The sequence below is a fragment of the Erinaceus europaeus genome, chromosome 9 (genome assembly GCF_950295315.1).
Source record: "Erinaceus europaeus chromosome 9, mEriEur2.1, whole genome shotgun sequence".
NCBI classification, from domain to species: domain Eukaryota; kingdom Metazoa; phylum Chordata; class Mammalia; order Eulipotyphla; family Erinaceidae; genus Erinaceus; species Erinaceus europaeus.
The window spans coordinates 68,675,327-68,698,468 of record NC_080170.1 but is presented as its reverse complement, the minus strand read 5'-3'; the positions used below and the strand labels follow the sequence as shown (position 1 = coordinate 68,698,468).

The 23,142-nt window shown below is 42.6% G+C and overlaps 1 long non-coding RNA gene across 1 annotated transcript in view; it reads right to left on the bottom strand.

Annotated features, from left to right (window-relative positions):
* The window catches only part of LOC132540437 (uncharacterized), a 269,980-nt gene extending 247,169 nt beyond the window's left edge, over positions 1-22,811 (bottom strand). Inside the window, exon 1 of the long non-coding RNA XR_009551623.1 lies at positions 22,589-22,811. This is a non-coding gene — a long non-coding RNA (uncharacterized LOC132540437). The remainder of the gene's footprint in view (positions 1-22,588) is intronic.
* Between the last annotated feature and the right edge of the window lie 331 nt (positions 22,812-23,142).

The following is a 23,142-nucleotide window of genomic DNA, read 5'->3' as shown; positions in this document are numbered from 1 at the left end:
GTGGGGACACCAGGGACAGGGATTCCTGAGGGCCACTGAGGCTTCTGGCAGGAGGCTGGGAAGCTGGGCCTGGGGGTCAGGGAAACCTGCAGTAGGGAACACCTGGAGGGACACCTGAAGGCAGGTACATCTAGGGGTCTGGAGGCCCAGAGTAAACCTTGGGGTGGACACTTGCGGCCCCACCAGAGCCCATCCCTGGAAGATTTGTGCTGCAGCAGCGTCACGTGGTGGCCTCTGCAGGCAGTGCAGCCACCCTGCATCTGGCAGCCCTCATAGATGCCCGCTGTCTATACCAGGCCCCAAGTGACAGTGGTGCCCAGAGGCCCCACACCGTGTCCCTGTGGTCTGGAGGACAATGGGACTCCCAGTGTGTACGAAGTCTACTGAGAGTGAACATGTGTGTCTGGTGCTGGCCGTGCCCTGGCTTATGGGGGTCTCAGTGGCTCTATGGGCAGGAAGCCCTGGACCTGCAGTCAAATGGCCACCAGGGACTCAGCTGTGCAGGACAGGAAGTAGGAGGAGGGGTGCTGCAGGGACATCTGGGGTGCTACAGAGGAGGAGGGGGCTGGGGTGCTGCAGGGACACCTGGGGGGCTCCAGAGGCGGAGGCCTGATGGTGTTCAGGGGCCTGGGGTGCTGAGGGGAGGAGGGGGCCTGAAGATGTTCAGGGGCCTGAGTGCTGAGATGAGGGGGCCAGAAGCTGTTCAGAGGCCTGGGTTTCTGAGAGGAGGAGGGGCCTGAGGGTGTTCAGAGGCCTGGGGTGCTGAGAGGAGAGGGTCTGAGGGTGCTCAGGGGCCTGGGGTGCTGAGGGGAGGAGGAGACCTGAGGCTGTTCATGCGCCTGGGATGCTGAGTGGAGGAGGGGGCCTGAGGGTGTTCAGAGACCTGGGGTGCTGTGGGGAGGAGGCTGTTGAGGGTGTTCAGGGGCCTGAGGTGCTGAGAGGAGGAGGGGGCTTGAGGGTGTTCAGGGGCCTGTGGTGTTGAGAGGAGAAGGGGGCAGGGTGATCAGAGGCCAGGGTGCTGTGAAGAGGAGGGGTCCTGAGGGTCTTTTGCAGTTATTATTATTGTTGTTGTCATTGTTGGATAGGACAGAGAGAAATGGAGAGAGGAGGGGAAGACAGAGGGGTGCAAAGCTCACCTATTGCAGGTGGGGACCGGGAGCTCGATCCTGGGTCCTTGTGTACTGCAACATGTGCACTCAACCACTAAGCCACCGCCCGGCCCCATGATATTATTTCTATATAGCTAGGCCACTGATTGTTTCTGTTCTCCCTGGTCTAAGCTTTTAAAAGAGTTAATATATCAAAAACTCAGCCTATGTTTTAAACAGACTCGGTCTGTGCTTTAAAAAGTTTGAGACATTCAGTTTTTCCTTTCTCATATCACTTAAATAGTGATTTATATGACTACAAATTAATAGCTGTGTACATAAACAGCATTCCCACCACCAAAAGACTGTGTTCCATGACTTTTTCTACCCTTCCAGCTCACCACTATGATCTTTAGCTTCTGTCTTTTTTTTCTGCTTTTTATTTTGTTAGGACAGAGAGAAACTGAGAGGTCAAGGGAGAGATAGAGAAGGTGATAGAAAAAAAGACACTTGCAGACCTGCTTTCCTCACTTGTGAAAGTTTCCTCCTGCTGCTGGGAGTGGAGGTTTGAATCCTGGGCCTGTGTGTCACTCCTGACTCCCTCCTTAATTGATTCTTCTTGTTTACAAGTATGGTTCTGAAATAAAGACTACTTTAAAGTAGTTCTTCTGTATTTATTTAGGTTTGGTCAAATACACACATTTCCAACTGTTGGGAGGCTTATAATGTTATTCCATGCAATGCTCTTCAACAGACAACCAGCCTTAAAAACTGAAGTACCCTTGAGTCCACAGGGGAGGCAAAAAAATAAAGATAGATGGAGTAAATGGGACTTTGTTATCAAACATCAAAATCAGGCAATATTTTGCAGCAATTTTATTTCAGAACTGAACTGTTATCTTATTTAAAAGGAGCAGTGAAGTGACACACTTGATTACCCCCTTAATGACCTACTGAATGAAGCACTCACTATAATTTCAGTCATCCTGTAGAGCAGCTCAGGCTGAGGCAGGGCTCACTGTGATGTCACATAAAGTTGGCCAATCAGAATCCTCCCTGTGCCCTTTAGGAGTCCTGCATGGGGAGTGTCTGGGCAGTGTGGACAGCTGGTCATGAGCTGCCCTGCCTCCTGGACCTTACCCCTCCCCACAGCAGGGGCCACTGTGGCCTCAGGTGGCCAGACTGGCTCCCTCCCTCCCACAGCCCAGCAGGTATGTCCAGCAGGTTCAGCCCAGCCTGAAGTGTCTTGCTCCAGGGCATTGTTTCTACTGGGATTGATTCTTATGCCCATTTCTTCTGATATTTTCTGCTTATGTTTTATTCTGTCATGGGTACTTTTTCTCTATTCGTTTAAGGTTTTAAAAAATGATTATAAATTAATTCTTTAGAAAATCACTTTGACACTTGTTTCTTACTCCAGTCTTCTTGAACTTAACTTTCTTTTTTGTTTATGAAATTTCACAGTAATTGTATTGTTTTTGTATTTTTAAATCAATGCCATTGAAAAATATACAATTGTGGTTGTTTTTATTATTGTGTATTGTCAACATATGTAAATATAGGCCTCTTATGATGATTGTGCATAATAGTTGACTTCCTGACTCTTCTTTATTCATATTAATTACCTGGTTACACTGACAGTCCTAAATGAAAGAAGAAAAACTGAGAACCTTGTGTTCATTACCTTTTTGGGGGTTACTTTACGATAGTTTTATAGTAATGACACTAGTTATATGTTCATTTACTTTATTTAATATTGCTTTGTTTTATTATGGGGTTTTAATTTATTACTTGATTTTCACATTTTTCTTGATATTTTTATATTGAATATATTTTCCTGCAGTGAAATCCTTCTATGATTTGTTATTGAATTGTAAACATTTTCAAGAGTGCATTCTGTTTAATAGCTCAGTTTGTGTCAGTATATGTTACTCAGGAGATATATTTCTATGAAAGATATGCCCTACACTACACTTGCTTTCTCATGTCATAGAATTATGGAGTCTAAGAAGTTTTGATCTTGTAAGAGGAATTTCAAAATATTTTATTTGTCTCCATGTTGATTAAACTTGATGAGAAGAAAGTTGAACAAAGAGACAAACATGGATGACAGGAAATTGAACAAGTGAGAAATAAGACTGAAAAATGGGATGTAAATAGCCCACCACAAGTAGCAAGCAACTGATGCACTCCCCAGGTTTCCAGCCAGGTTCCTCTGTTAATGAAAACCACAGACTAGGGACTTGGGGACTTCCAGTGTGCAGGCGTAGTCTGGAGGGTAGGGGTTGACCTGATGTCACAAAACCCCACCCCTACAAGATCCAGGTGCAGACTCTGTGACATAGGTGCTCTCTGTCACAGGGACTGGGCAAGAAGCTACCTCTGGGTGCAAGGCCGCCATTTTGAGGGCTATATGCTGAGGAGACTCTTCCTCTAGGAGGCCTTTGTGCAGGGTAGCCTATGGCTGTTCCCGCTTTGGGGACCAGGCGGTCGGGTTGGGGGCCTTCCTTGGGGAGGCCTAGGAGCACAGCAGCCTGCAGAGCTGGGTCTTGGGCTGAGGGGGAACTGGGCAGAGGTGCCACTGCCTGGCCACAGGCCTCTGGGGTCCTGGGGACCAGGGACTCAGAACCCTGGTGTAGTGTGGAACTATGCACTGTAATCTTGCAATCTTGTAACCTACTATTAGTCACAAATAAAGTTTTTAAATTTAAAATTCCAAAAAAAAAAATTGACAGAGACATTTTATAGTTGTCTTGAGGCCTAGTGCTATTCAGATGAGACAAATTGTATGGTAAGACCACAAGATAAAGTGGATTTATGGGGTCTGGAGGTGGCACACCTGGTTAAGCACACTAATACTATGCACAAGGACCCATGTTCCTGCCCCCCACCTGTAGGAAGGATGCTTCACAGGTGGTGAAGCAGGTCTGCAGGTGTCTATTTTTCTCTCCCCTTCTCTGCCTTCCTCTCCTCTCTCCATTTCTCTCTGTCCTATCTAACAAGGACGACATCATAAACAGCCACAATAATATCTACACCAATAAAACGGGCAACAAAGGGCAAAATAAATATAAATAGGCCAATTAATACTATTCATACTTTAGTTTCCTCTTCTTCCCCCCAAGTTTTTTTTTTTATTATTTTGATATTTATTTTTTGATAAACACAGAAAAACACAAAGGGGTTGAAGAAGAGGAGAGTGAAATCTGCAGTACTTCTCCACTGCTTGAGAACCTTCCCAACACAGGTGGGGACCAGGAGCTTGATCCCCAGGTCCTTGTACATTATAGCATGTTAATTCTATCAGCTGTGCCATCATCTGGCCCCCTCTACTTTCCAGTTCTAAATGCATACATTCATGTATTCATTACACATTTATTTTTATTTGTTGTCACCTGGATTATTGCTGGAACTATAATCATGCTGCCAGCAATGATTATACCAATCCTGGCAGTCATTTCTTTTTTTTTTCTTGCTTTCCTTTTTCATTTTTTCAGGATTAAATGTGGGCAAGTTTTTTTTTTTTCTATGCCAAGGGTCATTTGGATATTTGTAACATCATTCATGGGTCATACAATATTATCAACTTAAAAACTATCCCTCAGTGTTGTTATGAAAAAAGACGAGGTTAACTTTGCATGGCCATACCAAATGATTTCACAAAATTAATACACCCCCATGGGCCAGCGTTCTACACATCTGATAGAGGGTGAGGGGCCAGGAGAGAAAAGGAAAGATACCACAGCACCTCACAGCTCTTTAGGATTCCTCTCTGCAGACACTCACATATGGTAGCTCAAGATTCAAACCCAGGTCCCCATGCATGATAAAATGCATGATCTACCTGTTGGCCCATCATTACACAATTGTTTTATTAGAAATACTTATAGGTACATTAATACCTCTTAAGGATATTAAAAGGCTTCACTGTGAAGTGATAGATTAGCCAGCTACCTTTTTCTTAGTAGAGTTGCCTTTTTCAGATTACACTCTTTTAAAATTCTTTATCTGTTATTAATAGTATGTTATAAGACTTTAAGTTTACAATGTATAGTTCTACACCACACCCACCACCAAAGCAGATTATAGTCTTGACCACATAGAACAATGTCATTTCAGTGTTTCCTGACTTGGGTCAGCATCACTGGAAATAGTATTTCACAATTCCTTTTACAAAGATATTGCCATCGTTGAAAATTTCTCATTAAAGTAGTTCTGCTTTTAACTAAAATATCCCTCATTATTCCTTGCAGAATTTTAATTAAGTCTCTTTGGTCCATTCAAAATAGTCCTTCCTCCACATAAGAATATTTTAATTTTAAAAATACAGACAAAATTAAAAAAGAAGAAGAAATTACTTACAAGAAAGCAATCCAGAGCATCACTCTGGCACATGAGATTCTGGGGATCAAACTCAGGATGGAATGCTTTTAAGTCCAGTGCTCCATCCACTGTGCTACCTCCCAGGCCACTTGATGCAATTTTTTGTGAATTAATATAGACTTAGTAAAGAGAGCCTGAGAAATTAAAATCCTATTCTAAGGGAACAGAATAAGCATCAGGGAGATTACTAGAAATAATTACAAAAAAATAGACCATGTGACTAGCCAAGGATTTCATTACTGACGATAAAAATACAGAGTGATGCTGTGATCTTTTCCACCCTAGGTTATAACAAAAGTAATTTTTTAAAGAAACAGTTACATTCTTAGTATACAAGACAATCATTTTTTGTATATTTCTTTTTAAAAATTTTATTATTTATTTTCCCTTTTGGACCCAGGGCTTGAACCATGATCCTTATGCCAGTCCTTATGCCGGTCCTTACACTTTGCCACACGTGCACCCAAGTCCCAACAACCATATTTTAATCACTTGTTGTTTTATTGTTGTAGTTATTATTATTGTAGTATATATTGTTGTTACTGATGTCATCGTTGTAGGAGAAGACAGAGAGATATGGAGACGAGGGGAAGACAGAGAGAGGGAGAGAAAGATAGACACCTGCAGACCTGCTTCACAGCCTGTGAAGCAACACCCCTGCAGGTGGGGAGTTGGGGGCTTGAACCTGCACTTAACCCACTGCGCTACACTCAACTCCCCAATCTATTCTAATATAGCCATCAAATATAGTCATTTTCAGGTTAAAAGTTCCTCATTTCGGGAGTCGGGCGGTGGTGCAATGGGTTAAGTGCACGTGGCGCAAAGCACGGGGACAGGCGTATGGATCCCGGTTGGAGCCCCTGGCTCCCGACCTGCAGGGGAGTTGCTTCATGGGCAGTGAAGGAGGTCTGCAGGTGTCTATCTTTCTCTCCCCTCTCTCTCTCTGTCTTCCCTCCCTCTCTCCATTTCTCTCTGTCCTATCCAACAACAAAGCAACGTCAACAATGGCAATAATAACCACAACGAGGCTGTAACAACTAGGGCAACAAAAAGGGGGAAAAATGGCCTCCTGGAGCGGTGGATTCATGGTGCAGTCACCGAGCCCAGCAATAACCCTGGAGGAAAAAAAAAAAAGTTCCTCATTTCTTTCAGTTTTTGTGAGTATGAGATAACTTTAAGTTGTTACCATGTAATTTGCAGGCAAATTCTGTAATCTGTGCATTTATATAGTCCTTAAAATGTTGTTGATCAGAACTGAGTATGGTAATCTAAACAAGAAGCAATTATGCAACCCTAAATTTATTAATATAGCCTTAATTTTCTTCTTTCTTATCTCCTGCTTCTTCTTATTATTATACTGTACCATTGATGCACCTCCAGGAAATGTTCCTCCCTGTGTTTTCATGTAAGTACTATTGCTGAATTATATGCCCCTCAAAATGAATCTAGACAACTGGAAGTTTGGTTACAAGTCAGGTTCTCACAATTATTCCAACCAAATTACATACTGTTAGATTTTGTTAACCTTTTAGTTAAAAACTTCTTCATGCTGCTCTTGTTACCCAATGCATTTACTCACTTTTCTGTATTGCAAGTAACTGATTTTCTATAAGCATTTCTACTGATAGCTTTATCTAACTCATTGATAAATCTGTTCATATCAAACAAGGTCAAGGGCAAGTGCCTGTGGTGTTTCATCTGAAAAATCTTCCTTCAGGCTGACACAAATTCATTAAAATCACCACTGGGTATAATTATTCAGCCAGTTATGAAAACACACATTAATACTATGTATCAAGATTTTTTTCCCATCCGACCTAGCAGGTTATAAAGACCTAATTAAATTACTTGCTTGAACCTAACTATGTATATTTACTGCTTTGATATAATGGCTTATTAACTTTACAGAAAAGAGGTATGTATGGTAGTGCTCTGGTTTCTCTTTTAAATTTTATAAAGTAAAACCTAAAAAAGAATATATATATATATATATATAGTAAAATAAAAATTAGTTTAATTGAAATACCTTTGTTCATAATAATCACTTTAAAAAGTTTATGAAAGGAAGAATGCAAGAAGTGGATTCCTGGGTGGTCTGGGAGGTGGCATAGTGAATAAAGTATTGGACTCTCAAGTATAAATTCCTGAGTTCGATCCCCGGCAGCACATGTACGAGAGTGCTGTCTGGTTCTTTCTCTCTCCTCCTATCTTTCTTATTATTAAATAAATGAAATATTTTAAAAAGAAGTGGAATACATTGTTAAGTGTCCATGTTACCATGCACAGAGATCTGGTTCAAGCCCCCAGTCCCCACCTACAGAGGGAAAGAATCATGAAACAGTGATATAGCTGTCTCTCTATTTCCATCTCTCTCCCTATTTCTCTTTGCCCAATCGAAAAACAAATGTTAAAAAAAAAAAACTTACAAAGTGGTTGAAGACACAGCAAAATGGTTATTTAAAACACTTTCATACCCGAGGCTCTGAGTTCTAAGGTTCAATCCCTAGAACCAGCATAAATCAGAGCTAAGCAGTACTCTTGAAAAACAAGTAAACAGCCAAACAAGTTTTTAAAAAGCCTCACCAAACAGGCATTTGTAAATATAATCTAGACTATTCCCAGCTAAGGAACATGTTTCATGGATCTCAAGGTAACACTTTTTTGAAAATAAAGTATTAAGTCATCTGTCGCATTTCTGTAAGATAATTAATTGGTCCATAGTCTCATTTAGGTCTCTGGTAATAATTAAGAGAGATCATAAAATATAATGGCAACTAGACCACTCAAGTTATTTCTCCACTTCTGTCCATGAGAGAGATCATGCCATATTCATCCTTCTCTTCTTGGTTTATCTCACTTAACATGATTCCTTCAAGCTCCATCAAAGATGAGGTGAAGACGATGAATTCATCTTTCTTAGTAATAAGTAATATTCCATTCTATACCTAATTCCATGTCGCCTCCACCGCAAGAGTTCTGTGTCCCTATTTCCTCCATTGGAATCTGCTGTAGTTTTCCAGAGGTCACAGATATGGGTTGACTATTATTTCTATAACTATATATATTCATATATATATATATATATATATCACATTTTGTCCTATGGTTCCCTTCCTTTTTAAGTCACACCAACACCTATTGCTACTTCAGAATATCCTTCCTATTTTCCCTCTCTTCACTCCTTTCTTTGACAGAATAGGAGTTTAGAGGCTGCTGGTCGTCTTCCCCTACTATTGCTCTGCCTCTGGCGGCATAGACCAACATTCTTTTGAGGGTGTAGAAGATGGAAGTTCTGGATTCTGTAATTGCTTCTCCACTGGAGATGGGCACTGGTGGTTGATCCATACCCCCAGCCTGTTTCTATCTTTTTTCTGGTGGAGTAGGGCTCTGGAGAGGTGACACATTGATGTCTACAGGACACATAGATAAGGTCCACTGCCCAGGGAAGTCAGAATGGCATCATAGTAGTACCTGCAACTTGGTGGTTGTAAGGCAGCAAGAAACAAAACAAGACAAACTAATAAAACTGAACAATAAACAGCCACCAAGAAGTAGGAATAGAACCTATGAGAATAGGCATCTTAGGGTAGAGAGAAGCTAGGAAGTCTATTTTAGATGTGTTCCTTAGGACCCATGACTTTAGTCATTTCTGTTTAAGCTTGATAGCTAACATGCAGATGGAGTAAAATCACTGGGGAAATGTAGTCAGAATTGAGAATAGGGCTAGAAAGCTGGACTAAGGCAAAGAGTAGCTCCCAAGCTCTTTATATATGTTGGTTATTAAACTCTTATCTGATGTATGGCATGTAAAGATCTTCTCCCATTCTGTGAGGGGTCTCTTGATTTGGGTAGTGGTTTCTTTTGCTGTGAAGAAGCTTTTTAATTTAATGTAGTCCCATAGGTTTATACTTGCCTTAGTCTTCCTTGTAATTGGATTTGTTTCATTGAAAATGTCTTTAAAATTTATGCGGAAAAAAGTTCTTCCAATATTTTCCTCTAAGTATCTGATAGTTTCTGGTCTAACATCCAAGTCCTTGATCCACTTGGAATTTATTTTTGTATTTGGTGAAATACAGTGATTCAGTTTCATTCTTCTGCATGTTTCAACCCATTGTTTCCAACACCATTTGTTGAAGAGACTCTGCTTCCCCCATATAATAGTCTGGGCCCCTTTGTCAAAGATTAGATGTCCATAGGTGTGGGGCCTCATTTCTGGGCTCTCAATTCTATTCCACTGGTCAGTGTGTCTGTTCATGTTCCAGTACCAAGCAGTTTTGATGACAATGGCCCTATAATATAGTTTGAGATCTGGCAGTGTGATGCCTCCAGTTCTGTTCTTTTTTCTCAAGATTATTTTGGCAATTCTAGGTCTTTTCTGGTCTTGCCAGACTCAACAACAAGACAACAAATAACCCCATCCAAAAATGGGGGGAGGACTTGGACAGAATATTCACCACAGAAGAGATCCAAAAGGCCGAGAAACACATGAAAAAATGCTCCAAGTCTCTGATTGTCAGAGAAATGCAAATCAAGACAACAATGAGATTATCACTTCACTCCTTTGAGAATGTCACACATCAGAAAAGGTAACAGCAGCAAATGCTGGAGAGGGTGTGGGGTCAAAGGAACCCTCCTGCACTGCTGGTGGGAATGTCAATTGGTCCAACCTCTGTGGAGAACAGTCTGGATAACTCTCAGAAGGTTAGAAATGGACCTACCCTATGACCCTGCAATTCCCCTCCTGGGGATATATCCTAAGGAACCCAACACATCCATCCAAAAAGATCTGTGTACACATATGTTCTTGGCAGCACAATTTGTAATAGCCAAAACCTGGAAGCAACCCAGGTGTCCAACAACAGATGAGTGGCTGAGCAAGTTGTGGTATATATACACAATGGAATACTACTCAGCTGTAAAAAATGGTGACTTCACCATTTTCAGCCGATCTTGGATGGACCTTGAAAAAATCATGTTGAGTGAAATAAGTCAGAAACAGAAGGATGAATATGGGATGATATCACTCTCAGGCCGAAGTTGAAAAACAAGATTAGAAAAGAAAACACAAGTCGAACCTGAAATGGAATTGGAGTATTACACCAAAGTAAAAGACTCTGGGGTGGGTGGGGAGAATACAGGTCCATGAAAAATGATGAATGAAATAGTGGGGGTTGTATTGTTAAATGGGAATCTGGGGAATGTTATTCATGTAAAAAAAAAAAAAGACGTAGAAATGCAAAGCAGAAATTGACTGAGTTTGGAGTATGGCACCAAAGTAAGAAAGCAGAAGTACACTAGAGTTTGCAGTGAGTACCCTCCCTAACACTTCCTCTCCACTATTCCAAGCTTTGGGTCCATGATTGCTCAACAATTTGTTTGGCTTTGTATGTTAACTCTCTTTTCAGTCATCAGGTTCCAGATGCCACCAGGATGCCGGCCAGGCTTCCCTGGAAAGAAGACCCCACCAATGTGTCCTGGAGCTTCCCCAGAGACCCACCCTACTAGGGAAAGAGAGAGGTTGGCTGGGAGTATGGACCGACCAGTCAATGCCCATGTTCAGCGGGGAAGCAATTACAGCAGCCAGACCTTCAACCTTCTGCATCCCACAATGACCCTGGGTCCATGCTCCCAGAGGGATAGAGAATGGGAAAGCTATCAGGGAAGGGGGTGGGATATGGAGATTGGGCGGTGGGAATTGTGTGGAGTTGTACCCCTCCTACCCTATGGTTTTGTTAATTAATCCTTTCTTAAATAAAAAAATAAAAAATAAAAATAAAAAAAGAGTAGCTCCCAAACTTGAAAAAGTATACATAGACAATTAACTGTTTACCTCGTCGATCAGATACAAGGTGTATTTATATTCACATTTAGCTGTGAGTCTGAGCTCACAGCCTCTGGTAACAACTGGGAACATTCTAGGTTTCACTCATTTCAGGACCAGTCTTCCTTTAGTGGCAGAGCAGGATGACCCAGCCTCCGTTTGGAGAGTGGTGTAGTCCCTGCCATTGCTGCTCTACTGTGAGGGCAAGGTTCTGGAGAGGCCCCATGAGTGGGCTTATGATGATGTTCCTGATGGAAGTGACCACTGATGATGGAGAGAGGGATCTAGTAAAGGTCCAGGCCCGCCATATCTATATGGAAATCTGTTGCTGAGGACTTATTCTGATGCAGTCTCCGCCCCCAGGTTTTTCTATGCCCAGCTAAATCCTAGGGTGCCCCCTTTCAACCAATACTGGCTCCGCCCCCAGGTTTTTCTATGCCCCCGCTAAATCCTAGAGTGCCCCCTTTCAATCAATCCTGGCCCTACACGTCACCCCTGGTTGTCGCCCAATAAAAAGCCCCCTCACCCCTCCCCTCTCTCTCTGGGCTCTCGGCTCTCCCTCTCTGAGGTCTCGCTCCCTGCTCTCCCCCCGTGGTCGGCCATGGCCGGCTGGCTCCACGTGGTCTGAACCAAACCTCCCCCCCCATCATATTATAAAGATTTGTGTACCCCTTTGCTCTGGACGTCCGCTCTCTTCTCCGCGGTGCAGCCCGACACCAGACCGCTATAACAACAGAAATCCAAGGTTCCCCTAACTTGAGTCACACCCAGATGATGGGTTGGTCTGTTATTGGCCAAAAAGACCATCCATCATTAAGTGATCCAGTTTCTTACCCTTTTACAACTTTTTTAGTTCTTTATATGATGAGTTGACTTTCTCTCAGTTATTGAAATGCTGAGTGTCATTTTTTGTATCCAAACTGTTACTAGGTTTATTGGGTCTGGTCTTGAGTTAGGAAGAAAAGATACCTAGAATTTTAATGTGGTCTAAACTAACCTTAAACTGTACTGCATTTACTTGTTTGATGATCTGATAAAGGTTATAGAGACAGTAATTATCCTTTAGTTGATATATAATTTTTGCTATTATATCTCTTGACCAATTGTATACAGTGTTTCTTCTAAAGTTTATTAAGAGGTGACAATAATGATGGTGCTGGCAGAACAGATTAGGAGGCACATTTTACTTACTTTCTTAGTTGAGTAGATAGAGTGATTGAGAGAAGTGAAGTAAGGGGTAGAGAATAGAGAGTGACTAGGCCTAAGTAGTACATTTTAGATTAGACTGTGCTGCCTTCTTTAGGTTTCTTTACTTGCTTGCCAAGGCTATTAGATCTAAATATAAACACAACAGACTGTTGAGAACTTTTACTTTGATGTATTTAGTTACCCCTAACTTATGGATACATGTACACATATACCCTATACACTAGACCCTAGTCTATAACTTTGTTAGAGAATGCACCATTTGAAATGGAGCTAGGTGGTCCCAAGTGTTAAGAAAGGTCTCACCAGATTATTGGAGTTGGAAAGTTGATATTGTCAAGCTTGTCTCTGGATATAAGCGGAAGAAAAAGGCAATAGTAACATAATGATACAACTTCCTCAGACAGCCATCAGTTGTTGATTACCTAGGCTGTTTCCATGTTTTGGCTATTATAAACTGTGCTGCTGTGAATAGGTATACACAGATCTTTTCGGATGGGTGTGTTTAATTCCTTTGGACACATCCCTAAAGAGGAATTGCAGGATCATAGGGTAGGAGAGTCCATTTCCAACGTTTGGAATTTTCCAGACTGCTTTCCACAGGGGTTAGACCAATTTACATTCCCATGAGCAGTGTAAGAGTTCCTTTACTCTCACACCCTCTCCAGTTTTGTTATTATTATTCTTTCTGCTGTATGACATCATCACAGTAGTGACATGATATCTCATTGTTTTGATTTGCATTCTCTGACAATCAGTGACCTGGAGCATTTTTTCATATGTCTGTTGGCCTTTTGGATCTCTTCTTTTCTTCTTTTGTGAATATCCTATCTCCACTTATGGATTTGGTTACTCTCTTATTTTATTTATTTGTTTATTTATTTATTTTTGTTGCATTTGGTAAACTCTTTACATGTTTCAGCTATTAGCCTTTTGTCTGATATATGACATTTAAAGATCTTTTATTACTATTCTGTATTGAGTCTCTTTGGGTGGTGTTTTCTTTCGATGTGCAGAAGTTTTTCAAGTTGATGTTGCCCTGTTGGCTTCTTTATTTATTTTTATCTAATGTCTAAAGATCTTGACTTCATTTATTTAACAAATATTCATTAAGAAGTATTTAATTCATACAAGGCCCTAGGCAAGCAGTACTGTACAAATCATAATCTCTACATTCATAAAGATCACATTTTAAAATAAAGACGAAATAAAGCACTTAGGTCTAGGAAGACAGAACCCTATGAGAGCATCAATTTATATGTCTGTGCCCCCAGGTACCATAGATTCCATGGCCTAACCTTATACTAGAGCTGAACAGTGTTCTGGTTTGCTAGCTCTTATTCTTCTCTCTTATTTTCTCTCTTATAAATAATCTTTTAAAAATCTTTAATTACATTTGTTTATGTATTTATTGGATAGAAACAGCTAGAAATCTAGAGGGAAGGGGGTGATAGAGAGGAAGAGAGAGAGCGAGACACCTGCAGCCCTGCTGCACTACTTGCAAAAATTTCCCCCTAGAGGTGGGCAACCGGGACTCAAAGATGGCTCCTTGAGCATTGTAATATATGGACTCAACCAAGTGCACCACCACCCAGCCCCTAAATAAATCTTTTAAAAAATAAAGAAAACTCTTAAATATGTAAAGTAGTAGAGACCAGTAATTGAAAGAATGAAGAGTCTCAGAAGAGTCAGAAGGAAGAGACTGTAATTCACTATCTCCCTTCCATAAAGAATATATATATATATATATATTTTTTATTTTTTATTTTATTTATTCCCTTTTGCTGTCCTTTTTTATTATTGAAGTTATTATTGTTGTTGTCGTTGTTGGATAGGACAGAGAGAAATGAAGAGTGGAGGAGAAGACAGAGAGGAGGAGAGAAAGATGGACACCTGCAGACCTGCTTCACCGCCTGTGAAGCGACTCCCCTGCAGGTGGGGAGCCGGGGTTCAAACCGAATATATATATGTATATTTTTTATTTTTAAAGTTTTTATTTATTTATTTTATTTAAGAAAGGTTTAATTAACAAAACCATAGGGTAGGAGGGGGTACAACTCCACACAGTTCCCACCACCCAATCTCCATATCCCACCCCCTCCCCTGATAGCTTTCCCATTCTCTATCCCTCTGGGAGCATGGACCCAGGGTCATTGTGGGTTGCAGAAGGTAGAAGGTCTGGCTTCTGTAATTGCTTCCCCACTGAACATGAGTGTTGACTGGTCAGTCCATACTCCCAGTCTGCCTCTCTCTTTCCCTAGTAGGGTGGGTCTCTGGGGAAGCAGAGCTACACATTGGTGGGGTCTTCAGTCCAGGGAAGCCTGGCTGGCATCCTCATGACATCTGGAACCTGGTGACTGAAAAGAGAGTTAACATACAAAGCCAAACAAATTGTTGAGCAATCATGGACCCAAAGCTTGGAACAGTGGAGAGGAAATGTTAGGGGGATACTCACTATAAACTCTCGTGTACTTCTGCTTTAAGGTATACAAGTAAAAGATTTGGGCTAAACTAAACACATCTAAGATAAATTTGTTTCATTTCACCACAAATCCATACCACTTGCCTAATTACTGGCATATAAATTCATTAGCCAGGAAAGACTATTTTAGGAATGAAATATTATTTTGCCTACTTGGAGAACTTAGTAACTTACAAAGTTGCTAATTTCATAGAAAAATTCTTTTTTCTTTTTTTTTTAACAAAACCATAGAATAAGAGGGCTACAGTTCTGCACAATTCCCATATCCCGATCTCCACATCCCACCCCCTCCCCTGATAGCCTTCCCATTCTCTATCTCTCTGGGAGTATGGATCCAGGGTTCTTGTGGGTTGCAGAGGGTGGAAGGTTTGGCTTCTGTAATTGCTTCCCTGCTGAACATGGATGTCGACTGGTTGATCCATACTCCCAGTCTGTCTCTCTCTTTCCCTAGTAGGGTGGGGCTCTGAGGAAGTGGCACTCCAGTACACATTGATGGGGTCCTCTGTCCAGGGAAGTCTGGTCAGCATCCGGAACCTGGTGGCTGAAAAGAGTTAACATACAAAGCCAAAGAAATTGTTGAACAATCATGGACCTAAAGACTGTAATAGTGCAGATGAAGTGTTGGGGGTATTCCCTGCATGCTCTTGTGTACTTCTGCTTTCAGTTATGTATTTTTCCCCTAGTTTATGGGCACGGGTGAACCTATGCTCTATCTCAGGGGACATGGACTATATCCAGGTTTGGGGACTTTATTGGGGAGTGGACCACCTGGAATGGAATTAGAGAATACTATGAAAGGAAAGGTCTCACCAGAGAGATGAAGCTGAAGGGTTGTTATTCCACACCTGAAGTCTCTGGTCACAGTCTGAAGTGAATCATGCTGGGGTGGTACTCATGTTGATTAGGTTGCGATCCGCTGATGCAATATTATTTGATCTGAATTGAGAGCAGCATGCAGAAAAGTGGGCCCCACCCTAAGGTTCCAGAACTGGGGGAAATATAGGGTCTATAGTGGAAATGTGAGGTTCCTATTGTCTTAAGGTTCAAGAAGACAATGGATAGTTATTGTTATCATCACATTATTTGGTGATAGGGTTAACTTTGGAAAGTCCCTTTGATAGGGTTTGGGGTATAGTACCCAGCATCTTGTATATAGCTGTGCTGTCGGTTGCTTCTGTTCTCCCTGGTCTAGGCTTTTGGGAGAGAACATATCAAAGACAGCCTATGTATTAAAAAGACTCAGTCTGTGTTTTAAGAAGTTCTAGACATATCATCAGTTTTTCACCTCTCAGATTAATTAAATAGTGGTTTATATAATGTTTACATTTTAATAGGATTGTACATAAACACCAATCCCACCACCAAAAGACTGTACCATCCCCCACCCATGCAAGCCCCCCCCCTCCACCATGCTGGGAAGCCCAATGGCCACCCTCCCCTTCACCACAGTGTTTTTACATTGGTGCCCTGCTCTGGATTTAATCAGATCCTGCTTTTAATTTCCCTTTCTGTTCTTCTTTCTCAACTTCTGTTGATGAGTGGGGACATCCCAAACTCATCTTTATCTTTCTGATTTAGCTGACTTAACAGAATTCCTTCTAGCTCTGCCCACCAAGATGGGTCAGATAAGGTGGGCTCATTGTTCTTAATAGCTGCATAGTATTTCATTGTGTATATGTACCACAGCTTTCTCAGCCACTCATCTGCTGTTGGGCACCGGGGATCCTTCCAGGTTTTAGCTATTATGAATTGTGCTGCTATGAACATAGATGTACACACCTCTTTTTGGTTGGGCATTATAGAATCCTTGGGGTATATCCCCAGGAGAGGAATTACTGGGTCATATGGAAGGTCTATGTCTAGCCTTGTAAGAGTTCTCCAGACTGCTGTCCAGAGAGGATGGACCAATTCATATTCCCACCAGCAATGTAAAAGGGTTCCTCTGTCCCCACAGTCTCTCCAACATTTGTTGCTGCTGTCCTTTTTGAGGTATGCCATTCTCACAGGAGTGAGGTGGTATCGCAATGTTGTCTTAATTTGCATCTCTCTGACAATCAGCGACCTGGAACAGTTTTCCATAAGTTTGTTAGCCTTTTGCATCTCCTCTGAAGTGAATGTCCTGTTCAGATCCTCTGCCCAGTTTTGGATGGGGTCATTTGCTTTTTTGGTGCTAAGTTTGCTGAGTTCTCTGTATATTTTGGTGATTAGTTTCTTGTCTGATGTTTGGCATGTGAAGATCTTCTCCCATTCTGTGAGGGGTCTCTTTGTCTGTGTGACAGTTTCTTTGGCTGTACAGAAGCTTTTCAATTTAATGTAGTCCCATTGGTTTGTTTCTGCTTTAGTCTTCCTTGCAATTAATTGGGTTTGTTTCATCAAAGATGTCCTTGAGGTTTAGGTGGGAAAGTGTTTCACCAATGTTTTCCTCTAAGTATTTGATAGTTTCAGGTCTGACATCCAGGTCTTTGATCCATTTGGAGTTGATTTTTGTTTCTGGTGAGATAAGGTGGTTCAATTTCATTCTTCTGCATGTTATAACCCAGTTTTCCCGGCACCTTCTTCAACATAGTATAGGAAGCTTTTCCCATAGCAATCAGGCAAGAGAAGGAAATCAAAGGAATACAGATTGTAAGGGAAGAAGTCAAACTCTCACTATTTGCAGATGACATGGTAGTATACATAGAAAAACCTAAAGAATCCAGTAGAAACCTACTGGAAGTTATTAGACAATATAGCAAGGTATCAGGCTACAAAATCAATGTACAAAAATTAGTGGCATTTCTCTATGCGAACACTATACTGAAGAAGAAGACATCCAGAAATCACTCCCATTCACTGTTGCAACAAAATCAATACCTAGGAGTAAAGCTGACCAAAGAAGTGAAAGACTTGTATACTGAAAACTATGAGTCACTCTTCAAGGAAATAGAAATTGATACCAAGAAATGGAAAGACAATCCTTATTCTTAGACAATTGTTGAAAGATTCTAAGTAAAAGTTTACTTAACTAGTTACTTATCAGAAGAAGTTATTTGGAATATTTTAAGGTTTTCTTTTCATACCTATAACTTGTCATTGTGCTCTATTTTGCATTACTTATAAGGTTTTAGTGTTACTATTTTTGACTGCGGTTCTATGTAAATAAAATATTTTTTAAACTTCAGAAACAATTAATCATTCTTGTCTCAAATATGTTTTTGTATGGTTAATTTATAATAGGAATTATCAAATGAATGAATAAACTGATGAAAGCCCCTTTCAGTGACAATCACAAAGTTATATTACTATGGTAAAAGTAGGTGTCTAAAATATTTTTTTTTATTTATACTAAGGAAACACTGATAAAAACCATAGGATAAGAGGGGTACAACTCCACAGAATTCCCACCACCAGAACTCCATATCCCATCACCACCCCTGATGATAGTGTTCTTATTTTTTAACACGTAGGAAGTATGGACCCAAGGTCATTATGGGGTGCAGAAGGAGGAACGTCTGGCTTCTGTAATTACTTCCCCGCTGAACATGGTCATTGGCAAGTCAATCCATACTCTCAGCCTTTCTCTCTCTTTCCCTAGTGGGTCAGATTCTAGGAAAGTGTGAATCCCGGACATTTTTTTTCTTTTCCTGACATCTGACATGCAGGTGGATTCAAGTTATTGTCTCGGGAGATGATGTCATGGCTGGAAATAAGACCAGATAGCTGGATCAGGGAAGAGAGTAGCTGTATTCTGAAGTATTCCTGGGATGCCAGTCTTCACTACCTTCCAAGCCCTCCCTCCCAAATTCTGCCTAACCCTGATAAGGCTGTGGGGAGAAAGCAAGGAGCCCAGGCAAAAAGAGTGCATTAAAAAGGCACATGTTTAATTTCCAACAGGAGAGGCCACTGGCTGAAGGTACCAGGTGGCCCCGTACAGTTTACAGTTTACACTTTATAATTTATAGTTTACATACTTCCTTCAGGGGTACACAGAGAGTACATGATAGGGAAGGGTTCAGCTGCTTCCCTTCTGATGTGGGATCTATAGAGTCCTCTGTCAAGCGCTGTCCTCCATGGAGCTGCTCTGGGGCAGGTGGTTGCTGTGAGCTGTGGACTGTGTTGCACTGGTGCTGCCATCTTGATGTGGAGCCTTGGCTTGAGTCATGACCTGGGAAAGAGCAAGGAGGCCTCTTTAGGGCAGCCAAGTCTCCTCAGCAGTGGGGGAGAGGAGGGAACCTGGGGGTGCTAGGCAAGGGGTGAGAACAACTTTAGAGTAATGCAGAACCACCCTGGGTGACAAGCTCCTCAGTCAGTGTGCACACTGCTCTCCCTTTACTGTTGGAGCCCGAGCGCCTGGGGTTCCCCTCTCCTTCTCAAAGAGGAAAATGTTCCTTAATGCTGAGCCCTGCCCACAGGAATCTCTTACTACAGCAACTTCAGACAACAGGGGAGGAAGCCCCTGTGGGACAAGAGACTGAGCAGCCCCCACCTGAGCCCCTCCATCAGTTCCCCCATGCTAGACCTCAGAGATTTTCAGAGAAAATACCAGGACCAGTGCTTGCTACTGAGTCAGAGTGCTGTGTCCTCAGACAGTATGACACCAGGACATAGTTACCTTCCTGCACCCTCTCAGCTACCTTCCACTGTGCCCTGTGACCACACTGAGATGTTTCTAAGAAAACATGAGATAAAGTGATTCAGCCTGTAGTGCAGCAGGTTAAGCACAGGTGGGCGCAGAGTGCAAGGACTGGCTTAAGGATCCAGGTTTGATCCAGGTTTGAGCACCCCACCTGCAGGGAAGTTGCTTCACAGGCAGTGAAGCAGGTATGCAGGTGTCTCTCTTTCTCTCCCTCTCTCTATGTCTTCCCCACCTCTCTCCATTTCTCTCTGTCCTATCCAATAATGACAACATTAATAACTACAACAATCCAAACAGACAACAAAAAGGGAATCAATCAATGAAAAAAAAGAAAACAGATGAAACAAATTATTTTCCATCTCATTGTATGTGCATTTAAAAGGACTCTGCTGTGCAGGTTGAGAGGTCACAATGGGTGCCTTCATTTTTGTCCGAAGATCAAGCCATTGGCTGAGAAGCTCTGACTGAGGCCAGAGAAGCTGCAGGGATGATGTTCCAGTAGGCCAGGGATGAAATCTGCTTGTTCAGGTCAAGATGCTGTGAGCCCAGCATTTCTGAACTCTGTCCCCAAAGAAGTGGTTGTGGGCAAGGGCTGAGATTCACACATCCCCTTCCAAAGTTCTCAGATGTGGACCCATCCCTGGTGCCTGCTCTCAGAGGGTTACCTGTATGTGAGCTGGTCCTCATCTCTGGTCTTATCCAGAGGGAGTGATTGAAACACAGAGTGAGGAGACCTGCCCAAGGCCACACACACCCTGGACTGGGCCTACCCTGCTCACTCTCCAGTGCTGTCTAGTGTAGGGCTTGCTGGTTTAAAACATAATGTGTTTTGTAAGTTTTAATCAAATAGAGATGGGAATGAGAGCTGAAATGAGAGATACCTTCCTGAGGAAACTATGTGGTCTTCACTTGGCCCATGCTGGATTCTCCCTGTGCTAATGGGGACCCAGGTGTCCCTGAGTCCAGAGATGTAGGGTGGGCTTTTTTCCTCCTGCTGCTGCTGCCTCCCTGCTATTCTCCACCTGGGTTGAGGAAGGTCATTGGCATGTTTATTCAATCAGGCTCTGTTCTCCAGTTGGTGGTTGCACCACTCACCCTGCAGAGGGAACTCAGAGGGATCTCTGAGTTCCTCTGAGAACAGTGTTCCCTACTGTGCTGCAACCCTGAGTGGAGCTTGGAATGTTTTTCTCGCACATGTAAATTGTAATGAGTTTACACCTTTAAGTTCAGAGCTAATAATGATCAGGGAATGCAATAGGTACGTACCTTGGTGTTGGCATTGGCAATTCTTCCTTTACTAATTCTGTATAATGTCTGTGCTGTAGGTTGGCTGAATGGATAGATGCTGGTGATCCCAGAGCTGTGTGGGGGCTTCTGTCATCCCCAGTGGTGCTGCCTCACTAGCCTTTGTCACAAGGGATTAAGGAAGGTCATGGAAATGTTCACCAGTTGACAACAGGTAACCCCATCGCTTTTCTTCCTAAAGCAGTACCAGGGGCTGAACATTGTGGGCATATTGGATCAATACCATGGTGGCAGCCACACTCAGAAAGGGTGGGCACCCTTATTGGGTACAGGCCTAGGCTCTCTCCCACATGTGGAAGGCAGGGAGAAGAGGCCTGGAAGTTCCTCACTGCACTCACTCCTCAGGTGCTGCCTGACTGACCCTCCTCCCTCACAGCTCCCCCAGGAGAAGGCAGGGTGGGGCCTCTTCAGTTACTCAGAGGGGTTCAGGGGCTGAATCTCTACAGAGTATGTAATCAGTGACAGTTCTTGCTCTGTGTGGGAATCTTTTCAGGTCCCTCCTTAGTGTGAAGAGTTCCCAGTACCAGTGTCAGGTGTCCATTTTTCTCTCCAGGTCTCTGTGGCAAATTGTTCTATGCTACTCTTGATTATGCTCCACTGCTTGTGTGGAGGCAGGTTCCTGGTGCATGGGAAACTCACCCAGTCAACAGGAAGGGTTATTTAAGTGTTGTACCATAATGAACATATGGAACTGGGACAGTGGAAGTGTGTCATTAGTGATATTAGGAAGAAATATTATAGAACATAAATGACATTTGAATTATTTAATAACTGACATCCATCTTCATAGAAATATTTCTATAACGTGACGGAAAAACACATATACAGATCATCACTCTAGCTCCTGTAATGTCAGGGAATTAACTTGGGAGCAATTTTTTCTCTCCAGCCTCAGCCAAGACTTATCCTCCTGGGCAGCAATTGCCATATTCTGTCATGTTTAAGAGAAAGAGACTAACCTGCATAGGACAGTCATTATATTAGAGCTAGAAATGACATGAAACCATTCACTTAATATATGGAAATAAATGTGCAAGTCCAGAGGGGTTTCTCATGTTCTCAAATTAATACAGTGGCTTAGTTAACTGTCTAGAAAGACTTTACCATCTACATTTTGACCAACTCCATTGTTTTTATGTACAGAAGGTGAACAACTTTGCTTTTAGTGTCTTCATTGCAGTGTCTGTCTTTCTGTCCTCTCTGTCTTTCCATGAGGCAGGCACTCCTTGTATCTTCCTCAAATGTTGCACCAGGAGCAGATGAGTCCTTGGCTCTCAGTAACGGCTGCTGCATGTTCTGATAGGGAGAGATGTGGGTGGCTATGTTGTAGAGTAGGAGGAGATAGAGAGAGGATGACTGCACCTGAGCAGAGAAGACAACTCAGGAATCTGTGTGAAGGCCACTCCTGACCAAGTCAGGGATGCACCCCATGAGGACTCCTCTGAAGAGATTACAACCCTCATTGTCTGTCTGCCCAGGATGCTCACTGGCCAAGTGCTCTGATGGGGTCACCAGACTGTGCATGCAGCTCTGTGTGGGAGCTTCTGTTAAGTAGGTCCCAGTGCCTGGGGTGCAGTGTTTCCCACTGGAACTAAACCTCAGTGAAGCTAGGAAATGCTGATTGTGCTAATCATGTATCATTTTAATGAAGTCTGGAGGCCAGAAAGATCATGAAGTGCAATAATTACCTCCCTGTTGGAATTGTCCAATCTTCCTCTTGGTCTGCTTGTGCTCAAGGGGATCTGAAAGCTGGTGACACCAGAGCTGTGTGGATGCTTCTCTCATGCCTGTTGCTCTAACCTTACTATTCACCTTTCTCACCTTGGATTAAAGAAAGTCACTGGCCTGTTGACAATGCCAGGGCTTCCAACCCCACGTGCTTTTCTCTCTAAAATTACTTTAATCAGCTGAATATTGTTGGAATTACTGGCTTCTCTCAGGGTGGAATCCCACAGTCAGCATTGGGCCCAAAGCTCCTGCTCTGGGTGCCCTTCTTGGGTGCAGTCCTTGGGTCCCTTCTCCATGGTGAAGGTAGACTGAAGGGGGCTGGGGGCTCCTCACTACACTTACTCCTCAGCTGTTCCCTGTGTGTGTGTCATCTTCCCACAGCTCTCCCAGAGAAGGCAAGGTATGCAGAGCCTCTACACTTATTCAGAGAGGAGCAGAGGCTGCACCACACACAGCTTGTGTGTCCTTCCCGCAGAGCCAGCTCTTTGTCTGTGAGGAAAGCTCCAATTGTCCA